The following is a 14,197-nucleotide window of genomic DNA, read 5'->3' on the forward strand; positions in this document are numbered from 1 at the left end:
CTGTAAATGCCCACTCAGCAGCGCTGTGTGGGCATTTACATATATTTTTGTCAGCGCAGTGGGCCCAACTACATTAGTTTCAGGCCCCATTTGCTAGACAATTCTGGCTACGCCTTCCGATTTTCTCCAAAAATATTCACACTCAATTCCTGTGGGCATCAAAAAGCCTCTTGGAGTGCAAATACCTTAAAGATCTCAAGTTTGGGCACTCAACAACCAAGTGCTCTAATGTTTCCACTAAATCTTCCGAGACAGAATCTACATTCAGCATTTTCCAATTATTTTCCTTCGGACCATAAGTTCTTAAGTCAATAATTGATTCCATCTAAATCTAATGAAATGATCTCTAATTTTATTGCTAGGGAACTTCAATATATAGGGGGCCAGCTTGCCGCTACTTTTGTGGTCTTCCCTGAGCTGCCTTAGCGATACATACTCGTGCATTTTCTCGATGTTATTGCACCAATCACAGTCGAACCCGTTTTTTTTTGGTTGTTGTCCTGACTGGATCCCTGACCAAGTCCTCCCATGTCTTCATTGCCTCTGCAATTGCACGATACTTAGTGTTGGCTAGGGGCTCAAGGAACTTCCCGTAAAGGGACAAGGTAAAGGGGCAAGGTTCGCCATCGACCTCGAGCTTTTAGAAAGGCGAGGCCGACGTCATGCTTGATGGCCGCTACAGCGGCGGAATTGGAAGTACCTAGGACCTTCCGCCATCTGCTCTTGATACTTCTCATCTGGGCAATATACAAGTCTACTTTTACTCTGAGATGCTGATCCACGATGTTCTTGATTGCTTTTAAAAATGGGTTCCAAAACGAATTCACGTTATTTTAATATACGAAATCCAGGACACCCGTTTCAATTTAGTGCAATTCAAAGTCTCTCTTTGTGCCCCCACTCCTGACCCACCCAAAAGCCTTGCTTGCATCAGTCACTGCACTGGACCCAATAAAAAGAAAAAAAGAAAAAGTGGTCAGTGCACTTCGCACAAGACACCCAATACTTTTGACCACCAGACCACACAGGCCCAAACAGCTAGGCACCGGACAGTGCTGCTAACATCTCTGGCTGCACTTTCCGCCACTTCCTCGGACGACGATCGTCAGCAGTCTCTCGCCTCAGGCCGATACAGCCAGCCACAGCTTCCGGGTTTTCCTCGACTCCGGGATCCCCTTTTCTACATATTTAAGCGCCCCACTTCCTCCCCACTTACCTTGCGCTGTATTGTCCCTCGCTGGTGCCGGGAACAGTAGTGTTCCCAGCACATCTCGGACTTCTGAATGGTTGCAATGGAAAGGTAGAAGGCACTATGTGTAGTTCCCTTCTCACCAATCCACGACGCCCATCTTTTTTTGTAGTTTTATCACGAGCTGAGAAACTGCAAGCACGCCGTTTTTAAGCTTGAAAAACACAATTAGTACCCCGGTACAATCAATGTGCTGGGGTACTAATAGCATTATAGCCCTTGTATTTGTATTTATTAAATTTACAGAGCGCTTTACATTACAACAACTGGATACATGGAATAAGTGGCAGTTTAAATACAAAACTTGAGACAAACCATCAAAACAATATATAGAACAATTTGCCTAGGATAATAAAAGAGAAACTGAACAGAGGAAGAGCAAGAGAGAAGAGAAGGGTTAAGAAGACAGGGAAGGAGATGAGATTTCAAGGAGGAGCGGTAGGAGGGGTAGGAGGAAATGGAGCGGATAGAGAGACAGAGAGAGTTCCAGTGTAGGGAGGCAAGGAGCTGAAAGGATCGGAAGCAGGAAGGGGCACAAGGAGGCGGGGGAACAGTAAGAAGGAAGATCAGCAGATCGGAGGGGGCGAGAGGGAGAGTAGAATGAGAGGAGAGAGGAAAGGTATGGAGGGGCGAGATCATGAAGAGATTTAAAGACGAGACAAAGGAAGTTGAGAGTGGAAAGGAAGCCAGCCAAGATGAGAGAGAGCGAAGAAGAAATGGAGTCATGAGGAGAGAGAAGGCAAAGGGTGCGGATGGCAGAGTGATTTGATAGGAGCAAGATGGGAGGCAGGGAGACCAAGGAGGAGAGTGGAGCAGTAGAAAAGGCGAGATAAGATGAGGGAAGAGATTAAGAGTTTGGTAGTATGGAAGGTGAGAGAGGAACTGATTTTGCGAATATTGAAGAGGTGGTAGCGACAGGTGCGGGAGGTAAGAGAAATATGGTGGGTAAAGGAAAGGGAGGTGTCAAGGTGGAGGCCAAGATTACGAGCGTGGTCAGAGATGGGGAGATTAGAGGGGGGGGAGAAAGAAAGGATGAGGGGAAGGTGAGGTGGATGGAAAGAATACGATTTCAGTCTCATCAGGGTGAGGGAGCGGAAGTGGGAAGACATCCAGTTTTTGATAGCAGAGAGACAAGAAGAAAGATTGGTGAATGTTAGGTGTGAAAGATGAGAAAGATAGAAAGAGCTGGGTGTCATTAGCATATAAATGGTGAGAGATACTGAAAGAAGAGATGATGGGGGCAAGAAGGGTAGTGTAAAGAGAAAATTAAAGGGCACAGTACAGAGCCTTGGGGTACACCGAAGTCCAAGGGAAGAGTAGGGGAGGTGCAACACCCCAAGAGACAGCTAAAGAACAGTGGGAGAGGTAGTTAGAGAACCAATTAAGAACAGGGCCTTTGAAACCAAAGGAAGAAAGAGTGTTGAGAAGTAAGGTGTGATCAACGGTATCAAAGGCAGCAGAGAGGTCGAGGAGGACAAGGACAGATGATTGCTTAGTGTAGCGAGCAGTAAGGAGGGAGTTGAGAACAGGAGGTGAAGGCAGTTTCAGTGGAGTGCTTAGGGCGGAATCCAGATTGAGAAGGAGGGAGAAGATTGGAAGCAAAAGTTGAGAGTAGACCAAGGGCCTCATTACGAGTTTGGAGGCAGCCATGGTGCTATTACAAACCGGGCTCCATTACCGGGTTCCTGCAATGGGGACTTACCGGGTCATCCCGACATAGGAGGACCCAGTAATTCCTCCTTGCAGGAACCATTCCCCATTCCCACTTGAGTCCCCATAGGGCTCAATGGAAATGGGAAGGGAGGTAACAACGGGCACATTACAAATGGCCCGTTATTACCTCCCTCTTCCCCTCGCCGGACCCAGAAAAGACGTCTGGTTTTACCAGACGTCTGATCCCGGTCCCGCAAAGGGAACCTCGTAATCGGCGCTCCCGTAATGAAGGGGGCTGGTCCCGTACCAGCCCACTTCATTCCGGGAGCACCAGGGTCGTAATGAGGGCCTAAGTGTTCGAGAAGCTTGGAAAGGAAAGGAAGAAGAGATTGGACGAAGGTTGGAGGCAAGGGGGGCTTTTTCAGGATAGGGATGATGGTAGCGAGTTTGAAGGCGGAAGGGAAGGGGGCAGAGGAGAGACAGATGTTGAAGAAGGAGGCGAGGTAAGGAATAAGAAGAGGGTAGATTTTGGAAATAAGAGGGGTGGGGAGTGGGTCAGAGGGGGCAGCAGTAAGGTGAGTTTTGGACAAGAAGAAGGAAACCCTTGGGGGGCATTACCAGTGAGGTAAACGTTAAAGCCCTCACTTCAATAGGCTTCTAACTGCTGGCCGGGGCATTATCTCAGGGGTAATGCTCCCCTCCTCAGGTTATATTGCTTAAAGTATTGCATGAATGTTAAAAACACTGTCAAGTAAGTAATACAGCAAGACCTACACAAACATCACAGTATATTAAAAAAATGTATAAAAACAGTACATTGGTTAAATGAATCCTTATTCACAAAACTTGGAACAATATGGCTTAGAATGAAGAGAGACTTTTTAACACGAAACAGTACTAAAGGGGAAATGAGGTTTTTGCACAACCCAGTAACCATCTCATCTAAAAGCAGAACTGAGTGTTTTTCACCAAAAAGAATAACCAGACTCTCTCATGGAATAGCTGTAGGAGGGCAGTCGGCTTTAACTCAAGGAATGGAGGAAGGTTGGTAGTGAAGTACAGCTATTACACATAGTTAACTAAAGAAAACACACACCCTAGTATATTGAAAAATATACATTTTATTCTAAAATTACACATATAACATCTATCAGGTAAAGTAAGTACAATAGGCTGATTATAACACATAGTAGAAACAGTGCATGTATCTAAACAGTAATGGCCAGCTAGGATTCAACCCACTCCTAAACTAACAAGAGTGTGGGAGCCCTTCCACTTAGAACGAGCATGGTTCAAAAAACCTGTTCTACAGAATTTCTTACACTCGGAGCTTAGAACCACGTTTTAGCTCTCTGCAACCTTCACAGAGGAGAAATATCAATTTGCAGATCTGTCAGGTCCTACCCACAGGGTACCAGCACCAAAATGCTAGGCAATTCAAAAAAGAAGGGAAAAAAAATAAATCAGCAATCCCAGAAACATCCTTCAGCCATGTTGAGCATCCTCAGTGAGTGATTGTTGCCCACTATGCAGTGGTAGGCACATTACAGGACTAACGATTGGGAAGAAAAGGGAAACCATGGATAATTAAAATATACAGTAGTAAAATCATAATCACAACAACCATAGTCAGCATAGTCAATGGTGTTGGATCATGGGCATTGTAGTCCAAACACACCATAGAGTAAATGTAGTCCCTATGGGGGAGGAAAGGGGTTCAATACCTTTAGGACACAACACCAGGGGCAATCAAAAGCCAGAAAACAATTAGACATACAGCACCAATTTCATTAGAACCTACAAAAATAGATAGCTACAGTAAGACTTTGCAGTTATCAATGCAACTCGGAATTCTCCGTAGACATAGGAGCAGAATGCAAGACTTCAAAAATACAGATAGAAACAGTGGTACATGATTAAATTATAGTCTTTGGATATTTTTGGTGGGTCCCCATTGGGTCCAATGAGTTTTAGACCAGAGGCAGGCAAATACCTGAAAGTCTCTTAAAGACTTTGATGGTTAAGTTCAATAATTGCCACAGAAATTAACAGGATAACGTTTCAGGCAGAGCCATGGTTATAGAAATGAAGATTGGATAAACAGGAACTAAAAGCAGCTCATGGGTAATAAAGAGTGACCAGGGAAGGCAACCAAGGGGCGCGCTGATGAGAGCAGCCTTAGCGTAGCTCTCCCGCATCCGGGTCTGACAAAGTGGTCTGAGCACCCACCTAGAGACACTCCCACCCCCCGTCTCGTGGGCTTCACCCTCGCGGGGGAACACCGGTGGCACCCCTGGGTGAAAAGAGTGGTCGAAATCGGCCTATTTTTGCCGGGTTACGAGTGAAGACGTAGCTGCCACAAACAAAAGCGCCCCCTCTGTGTGTCCAATGTGTTGGAGGGGGATGCATGGGAAGGAGAAACGCCACCGAGAGGGACGCAGAGGAGTAGACTCGGGCTGGAGGGAGGACGAGCCCTCAGAGCCCCCTTTGTGGGGTGCAACCTTTTGGAGAGAGCAATTGTGGAGGTGAGGACCCCCCCCCCCACCGCCCAGTTGTCACCAGGGTGGCCAGCGAGCCTCAGGGAGCTGGTCCACCAGGGGGAGAGGCTCCATCCATACCGCCAAGTGTAAGACGGAGGAGCGGGCCGGGATTGGAAGGGAGACAGGCCCTCACCCTCAGCCCCCCCCCCACCCACCCCCCCACACACACACACACACACACACACCCCCCCCCCCACCCACCCACCCACCCACCCCCATCAGTCACGAGGGCGACCGGCGATCCCTCCAGTCAAGCTATCCGCAGGAGCGGAGGCCTGCCCCACAGCATCGGGAGGACCTCTGCCGGACCGCGGGAGGCCTGCGGTATAGACAAAGAAGAGAGCTGGATGGAGGATAGCTGGGCTAGGTCCAGGCGGACCTTGTGGGAGCACCATTGCTGGTCTGTGGAACGGGGGCGCACCCCTGACAACATTGTTGAGTAAGCGCTTTGCTTTGGTGGAGCCCACAACAGGTGGAACTTGTACAAAGTGCCATAGGAAGGGGGCCCCCCCCAGGGGCAAATCGCTAATGGAAACAGACTGGTGCCACCGTTGGCTGGTGCTGGGAGCACCACTGAGAAGCAGTTGGGCAGCTACGAGTGACAGTGGGCACAGAGGGCTGCCATAAGTAAAATTAAAATAAAAAGAATCAGTGGCAGTGGGAGTGAAGAGGCCCCCCTACCGCTACGGGAGCCCCCAAAGTGCATGAAGGATGACAGACACAGGGATCCTGGGTCTCCGGCTTCACTTGGGGAGAACCAGTGCAGGTGTGGGCCCCCCAGGTCCCTTCTGGGGCGTGTGCCCCCCTCGTGGGGGACCCTTCCCACAACCCCCGTTAAATGAGGGAGCCATCCTCGCGATGCAGAGAAGAAAGGACGGTACAGGGAAGAAGAGTCGGAGTGGAATCCACCCCCCCCCACCTGCCCCACGTGGCCTTAACAGTGTCAAGTGCACCAGGCCAAGGTAAGGGCCCCCAGGAATCACATTTGGGGTGTGTGCCCGCCTTGGGAGGGGCTAAACAGGGTGGTGCCTCGCAATTGGAGGGGAGAGCGTAGACTGTCAAGAACTTTAACATCTGATAAAGAGGTGAGAAGGAGGTAGTACTGAACCCGCCCACCTCAAGCACCCGAGTGTCCCGGACTGTGAGGGCAAAGACAGCAGCGCGAGCCAGCAACTGAGCATAGGCCCCGGAAGTGGTTGGATAAAACCTTACGAGTGAGACAAGCAGCGAGAGAACAGGGACGGAGACACAGGGGAAAAAGCAGCGCAAGACCCTACAGAACGGGGGCTAACCAACGGTGGAGACTGAGGAGTGGGGGGAGCCCTCCTCTCCCTTACCCCGGGGAGCGAAGGCATCCATCCCAGCCAGCCCTTACACAAGGAAAACACCAACAACCAGGGGGACGAAACCGAATGAGCTGGAAGGAGACACTCCAGGGACATTGCAGCTATACTGCAGGAAATAAGAAACATGCAAGCAGACATTGGAGATAGGCTCGAGAGAATAGACCAGAGAGTGGACAAAGTAGAAGATTGGCTACAGGAATTGGTCGATCGACACTGGACTGTCTGCCCTGGAAAAGAGGGACGAGGAGAGGGCCCTGCAAATGGACGATTTCGAGAACAGGGAAAGGAGAAACAACCTGCGGTTCTTCAGCTTTCCGGAGGGGGAAAACAGAGGGGGACATATGTTGAGCTGTTAAAGATGTGATCCACCTCCTGTGTGGGAATGATTCAACCACTGACTCCACTATTGATAGAGCACATAGGGCAGGGGGCCAAGCTGGAGGCCCTCGCTCCATCCTCATCCGCTTCCCCTATTACACTGAAAAAGCAAAAATCTTGGACGAAGCCAGGAAAGCCAATACCATCACATATAACAATAACTATCTTTCAGGACGTTTCTGCATTCACCCTGGCCAGACGACGGATGTATGGCCCACGGACGCAATGCCTACGGGAGAAGGAAGTCTGATACCAATGGGGTTACCCCTTCTCGCTCTCATTCGAATACATGGGCCAACAATCACGACTGGTCACAGAAGACGACATTAGAGTATGTGGACACTGCAGTGGACCAGAGACAGCCCATCAGGGAAGCGGTGAAAGAGAAAAACGGGCGAGGGAGCACGAAGGACAGGAGACGGATTCCGGGATCCAGAAAGTTCAAGAAACTGAACACTCCTTCGCCTCCCCACAAAGGCGGCTCAGGAGGTTCCAACGAGTGACTAAGGATCCAGGCTGGGCAAAGGCAAAATGCCAGCACATGAGCCAGGATCTGGTTTGCACCACCTGCTAACAGCAAGTATGGGGGCTTGGGGGGGGAGGGGGTGTGAAAGGCAGAGTGATATGTTAGCGATGTGACCTTCATTGTGGGAAAACGGGGAGGGGGGTGCAGAAGGAGTTTGATGGGTTGGGAGGGGGAGTGGGAGGGGGGAGTGGGAGGGGGGCTCTACTCACGCGGTGTTTACAAGGAAGGGCCCAGAGGAAGCAGGCAAACTGGTGGTCCAGTCAAGCACCAGGAATGGTCGAACTTTTTGACTGGGTGCCGGGGGAGGAGGGAGGAAACGAGGGGAAAGGGCTAGGCGTTTGGTAGTTGGGAAGGGGGGCAGTTGGGAACAGGCTCCACCCGGAGGTTCAGGGTTGGAGGGAGAAGGGGGGTGCGGCATTGGTGGTTTCGAGCACACAGCAAACCCGGGTAACAGGGCAAAGGCAGGGTGAAATTGGATACAGGGACATCCCAGGGATGCATAACGAGGTTGGGGAAAGAGACGCCCAAGCATTTAAATGGCTGATCTATTGCCCATTTTGGGACATCTCTAAATGTCAGGGGAATGAACTCCCTTACAGAGGTCCCTCCTGGGTAGAGAATTCAGGCGAGCAAAACTAGACCTGCTCTTCTCCAGGAAACCCACTGGGCAAGGGGAAAGGGATAGGGGAAGTGTACCATGCCTCTTACAAGACCAAAAAGAGGGTAGTGGCAATGGTTATGGCTAACAACCTCGGCTTCAATATAGAGGCATCGATAAAGGAGCCGGTGGGCTGATATTTGTTCATGAGAGAGGAATTGCAGGGGACCCGCCCCCCCACTCTGGGAGTGATCTATGGCCCGAACAAGGGTCAGATGCCTTTCTGGGAGGGTGCTAGGGACAAACAAACTATTTGTGGAGGGTACTCTTATAGTGGCAGGGGATTTCAATATGGTCCTAGACCCGGCTAGAGACAGGAAAAGTATCTCACCACAAACAGCCACAGCGACTCCACGTCTCAGTGTTTCAGCAGAATCAACCTCGACCTGGGCCTAATGGACACACTCCCTAGCTCGGCCATGGGGGATCCCCCTTACACATTACTCAAAATTCTATGAAACATTCTCAAGGATCGACTACATTACTCGCCCATAAACAAACCTGTGGGTGGACCCGGTCCCTTGGTCTGTCCACGACATAGTGCCGGTCAGGCTGAGGGGGGTGGAGGGGGTTGGGGACGCCGGCCAACGGGCAGTTGGAAATGTAACGACGCACTTTTGAAGGACACGGTAACAGCTTAAACGGTACTGTAAACCGAGTACAGTATTTCGAGTTGAAGGATAACGGGGAGGTCAGCCCGCATATCGTATGTGACGCATTTAAAGCTACCATTAGCGGTGTACTAATAAAAATAGGGGCACAAAAAGGGAAACAGAAAGCCAGGAAAAGGCTCTACGTGGAGAAAATAGTGCAAATATAACGGGACTGGTAGCCGGCAGTTTTATCACCCAGCAGGCTGTGGCCCTAGACCAGTACAAGACCCAATTTAGGGATCTATTGTTGAGCAAGACCAAAAAGAACCTCCTATTCCTCAAACAAAAATACTATGAAAAGGGGGATAGGGCGGATAGGATATTGGCGTGGAAACTGAGGGAGGCCCAGAAAAATCAAATGGTCACAGCCATGAAAACCGACAAGAGGACACCGAGTTATGACACCTTGGGTATAAGGGGGGGGGGGCTTTAAGCAGTACTATGAATGATTGGAAGTCTGAATTGAAGGGGGATGAGGCCCTTATAGAAGATTTTCGAATAAAGCTACCCATACGGGTCTAACGGGGGACAGTGCCGAAAGACTTGAGGCCCCAGTATCGGACGAAGAAATTGTCCAGGCAATAAAGGTGATGAAGGGAGGTAAGACGCCGTGGGAGGACGGGTTTTCGGTCAAGTTTTTAAAGCCATTTCGGTCCACCGTGGCCCCACACCTAGCTAGGGTTTTCAATGCAGTTCGAATGGGACAACCTGCCCGAGACAATGATGGAAGCCATTATAGTGGTGTTACCAAAAGATGGTAAAGACCCCACAGAGTGCTCTGCATGCCGCCCAATCTCCCTACAGAACACAGATGTCAAAATGTTAGCTAAGGTGCTTGGTAAACGGATGGAGCGGATTATGCCTACCCTGGTCCATGGAAACCAGGTCGGCTTCATTAAAAGACGTCAGGGGTCAGATAATATCCGTAAGACCATTGATCTAATGCACTATGTGCAGGGATCGGAACTCAATGCCAGACTGCTTTCCCTCGACTCGGAGAAAGCCTTCAACAGAGTGGAATGGAGGTATATGGAGGTTCTACAGAAAATGGGATTTGGGGAACACATGAGAAAGTGGGTGGGAGGGCTGTATAGGGCTCCTATGGTGAAAGTGCAAGTGAACGGGGAGCTGTAGGCCCCCTTCACCCCGATAGGATTTCCCTTCATTGGCTAAGAGTAGAGGAACGTATAAAGTTTAAGGCTCTTTCTTTGGTCCACAAGTGCCTCTATGGTAAAGCACCAGAGTATTTGAAAAACAGCTTAGTCCTCTACACACCCAGGAGAAGACTACGATCGGAAGGAAAGTGCCTCCTGGTCGTACCCAATTTCAAGTTGAAATCGGGGTTGGGTAGATCTTTTCTGGTACTGGCACCTAAATTGTGGAACAGCCTTCCCGATTCACTGAGGTCAGAAGCAAACCACCTTGTATTTAGGAAACGGATGAAGACACTCCACTTCAGATAAGATCTCTAGCGCTAGTGGCTGTCAGGTCTTCCATGCCAACTGTTTCGCGTCTCTTTATGCCTGCTTTCTTCTCTTCTATGTTGTAATGTTCAAGCGCCCTGATGCCCTCGGGCTACTGGCGCTTTATAAAAATATATACATACATACATACTTCTGCTTTCCAAGGGGTACGAGACAGGGGTGCCCTTTATCCAAAACTGGTCGGAGAAAGGGCTGGAAAGGGTGGGACAGCTGTTCCAAGAGGGAGAATTCCAACCATATGAGGCAGTAGTAGAGGTCCTAGGAGTTGGTAAAATCACAGTATTTGAATATCTGAGGTTGAAAGGACTCCTAAACGATCAAACGTGGGGAGTGATATCGAAGAGACCGCTATCCCCGTTCGAGAAAGTATTAGACTCGGCCAACACACGGAAAGGGACGGTGTCCAAATTGTACAAGGTTATGAACATCAGCGACAAACAAAATAGGCCAAGGGTTTCAACAATACTGGAATGAGCTAGCGGTGGAGGAACTTACAGAGGTGGTGTGGGGTGAAATATTCAAGATAGCATTTCACAGGAATCTCTTCACGGCTGATATGGAAAATCATTTCAAGGTACTCCAGGGATGGCATAGAGACCCTCTCAAGATATCTAAGATGTTGGCTGGGGAGTCCCCACTGTGCCCAATGGGGTGCAGCCAGATTGATTCAAGAGGTCATATGTGGTGGTACTGCCCACGTGTAGAAGTGTATTGGGAGAACCTACGAGGGTGGATGGAGGAGGTCAAAGGGGAATCACTCCCGCAAGACCCTCCGCAAATGTCATTAGGGATACCACCAAGAGATTCAGAAACATATAGGTATCCCAGAATGTGGGAGACAATGTTGCGGGCGGTGAGGGTGGCTCAAGCACAGAAGTGGAAAAGTGCAACAATCCCAAACAAGAATGATTGGTTGAAAGAAATTGAAAAATATGTTTCTGATGGACAAGCTGACGGCAATGGAGAATGATGAGGTGGGCACGTTCCGGATAGCCTGGGATGGGGTCAGACAGAAATGGGGAAGGGATGTGCATTAGTGGAGGGGTGTCTCCAACCCTTCAAGGAAAGGGGGTGTGAAGGGTGGCAAGAAGAAAGGAAGGAGAGTGCCCCGGAACAGCAAGGGGCAGGATCGAGCGGTCGAATAGGGGTAGGTGGCCCCTGACGGGTCCAAATGCTATAACAGACCAAGGCCCAGAAGGGCGATATGCCACGTATGAATCCAAGCAGTACTGTCCACGGATGAGGAGTCTAATTCACAGTGAAGAGTCACTGAACTTTGATTTAGTTGCACGAGAAACCACCATGGTTTGTTTGTTAAGGAGAGGGAGGGGAAACGTGTTGCTTATGAGGACTGGCAAAGCTTCAAAGTGATATGTATATGTAGTGCTTGTTTTGAATGTTAAAATGCTAATAAACCAGGAGCTATTTTTTTTATTTTATTTTTATTGTGATATTAGTCAGAATCTGACTTTTTACACATACCAAAAGCATACATACTTAAAACATCAATACAAAAAAAAAGAAACAACAAGAAAAAGCAAAATCAATTTAAAATTAGAAACAAATCAACAAGAACAGGAAAGGAATATAGATATCAGCTTTACAATGCATTAAAAGCTTTCCGTTAACTATTCTCAGATAATAAATTCATATCCGTTAGAAAACAGATTACTTCATAAATAAGAAAGGTTTCTTGACCTTGCACAAGCCTTTCCCAGAAGAGGGTGGAATTGAGTAATTGCGGGTTGTGTACGGATCTTTGAAATCTTATCTTTTCTGTCTCAGTGTCCACGTCCCACACACTCTGATAACAAATGGATCGTAGTTTGCTTAACACTATCTTCACATTTATCACATATATTACATGGATAAACAGTTGGAACTCTGATATCCTTTAGTTCTAAAGTTAGAACCAGATTTAATCTAAATCTTAAGAAATCTGATATTATTCTCCAATTTGAGGATTTTTTGAGATAAGATCCTTGCCGGCTTATCAATTTTTGTCCAAGAAGCCGATAATTTGGCCTCTCTCATTTTCGCAATAGTTCTAATCCAATCCATTCGGGTTAGATGTTTCTTTACCATTAGAGGATTCTGGATTAGAATATCTATGGTGGTGTCTGCTGTTACCAATATTTTTTTACAAACAGAACTTAGTCTATTTAGAAATATGTTGTCTATCTTTTCCAACTGAAGTGCTGCTTCCACATACATAGTCGCTTTTTGAGGGCACAAAATTAGTCCATACAAACATTTCCATTCCATTAAGGACATCAGGGAAGCAAGGCCTAGCTCATATCTAAGACTTTACATTGGTATACAGTTTGCCAATAGTAATACCCTTTTCCATAGCTGAGACTCTATTTTTCCCAATTAAGTTCAAAGGACTGTGGATAGCACTCTAAACCATAACTAATAGAGGTTAGAACCTTCACCCCGTAGAATTTTATCAGTGGAATTAGCGAGAATTTACAGTATTTACTATAGACTTTTTTCATTTGCGCTCCCAATTACCTTTGTTTGGGTTCTATTGTAATTAAGAGATGAGACATAGATGGGTAGGATGGAATCTGACAACCCAAATAGGTAACCTCTTTGCCTGTTGGTACTATAACATCATTCAGTTGCCATGGGAAATGTTTAGTTATTTTGAGGGGATGTTTAAATCTTAGACTTAGCTGGGTTTATCGACAAGTCATTCAGGTTAATGCTGTCATAAGCCTCTGCAGCTCGACTTGAGTGTGATCCATAACCACTATGTTGTCTGCATAGGCAAGCCACGCTATTTTACCTCCCCCAAACCTAGGTGCCACCAATCCTTTCTCCAACAGCCAATTTGACAGGTCCGCCATGAATAGTATGAACAGAAAAGGAGCCAAGAGACACCCCTGACGAACCCCCCTCTCTCTTTTAATCTTCTTTGATAGAAGACCGGAATTTGTTAGTTTAACTCTGATAACAGAGTCTTCCTGAAGATGTATAAGAATATTGAGGAGGCCATCCGGTAAACCCCAATTTTTTAGTTTAAGCCATAGCCTCTTTCTATTGATAGTATCAAACGCCTGGGAGAGGTCCACCCAGGCAGCAAAAAGGGGAATACCAATTTTGACAAAGAACAATGATGAAATGCAGGTGAGGATGAGTATATTCAAAGTAGTTGATAATCCTCTCCGAAATCCTGTTTGTTGCTTGGGGTTTATATCATTAGAGGACGCCCAATTCTCTAGTTCCGACAAAACCAAACCACTGAAAATCTTTCCATCTGCGTCCAAAAGGGAAATTGGCCTATAATTAATCGGCAAAGACCGATCTCCCTTTTTATGAACCGGAATAATAGCCCGTTTCTATGTATCCAGAGTTGTTTCTGTATCAATAATATTGTCGAACAAGATTTTCAGTAAGTAGGCCCATAGAGATGGATTATTTTTCAGAACTGAGTTCGAAAGACCAATCGGCCTTGGTGCCCTTGAGTTGGAGGATTTCTTTATCAGGCGCGTGATGTCCTCTACATTAAATTTGAGAGTCCATATGGAGTCTTGCTGGTAATGATAGAACTCAGAGGCAATCGGAGCATAGAGCTTTATAAAATGGGCCACCAAAGCCTCCTCTTCTACTACTGACTCCAGGGTAAAGTTACTGCAAAGTTCAGAATGATTAACAAGTGACCAAAAGTTCTTTGAGTTTTGAGAGGAAATAGCATTCAACATTTC

At 47.6% G+C, this 14,197-nt stretch overlaps 1 protein-coding gene across 2 annotated transcripts in view; it reads right to left on the bottom strand.

Annotated features, from left to right (window-relative positions):
* LOC138567578 (zinc finger and SCAN domain-containing protein 2-like) overlaps positions 1-14,197 on the bottom strand; it is a 303,743-nt gene that overhangs the window by 188,566 nt on the left and 100,980 nt on the right. The window lies entirely within an intron of this gene.

This window comes from Ambystoma mexicanum, chromosome 2p (assembly GCF_040938575.1).
Source record: "Ambystoma mexicanum isolate Mex_15411 chromosome 2p, UKY_AmexF1_1, whole genome shotgun sequence".
NCBI lineage: Eukaryota > Metazoa > Chordata > Amphibia > Caudata > Ambystomatidae > Ambystoma > Ambystoma mexicanum.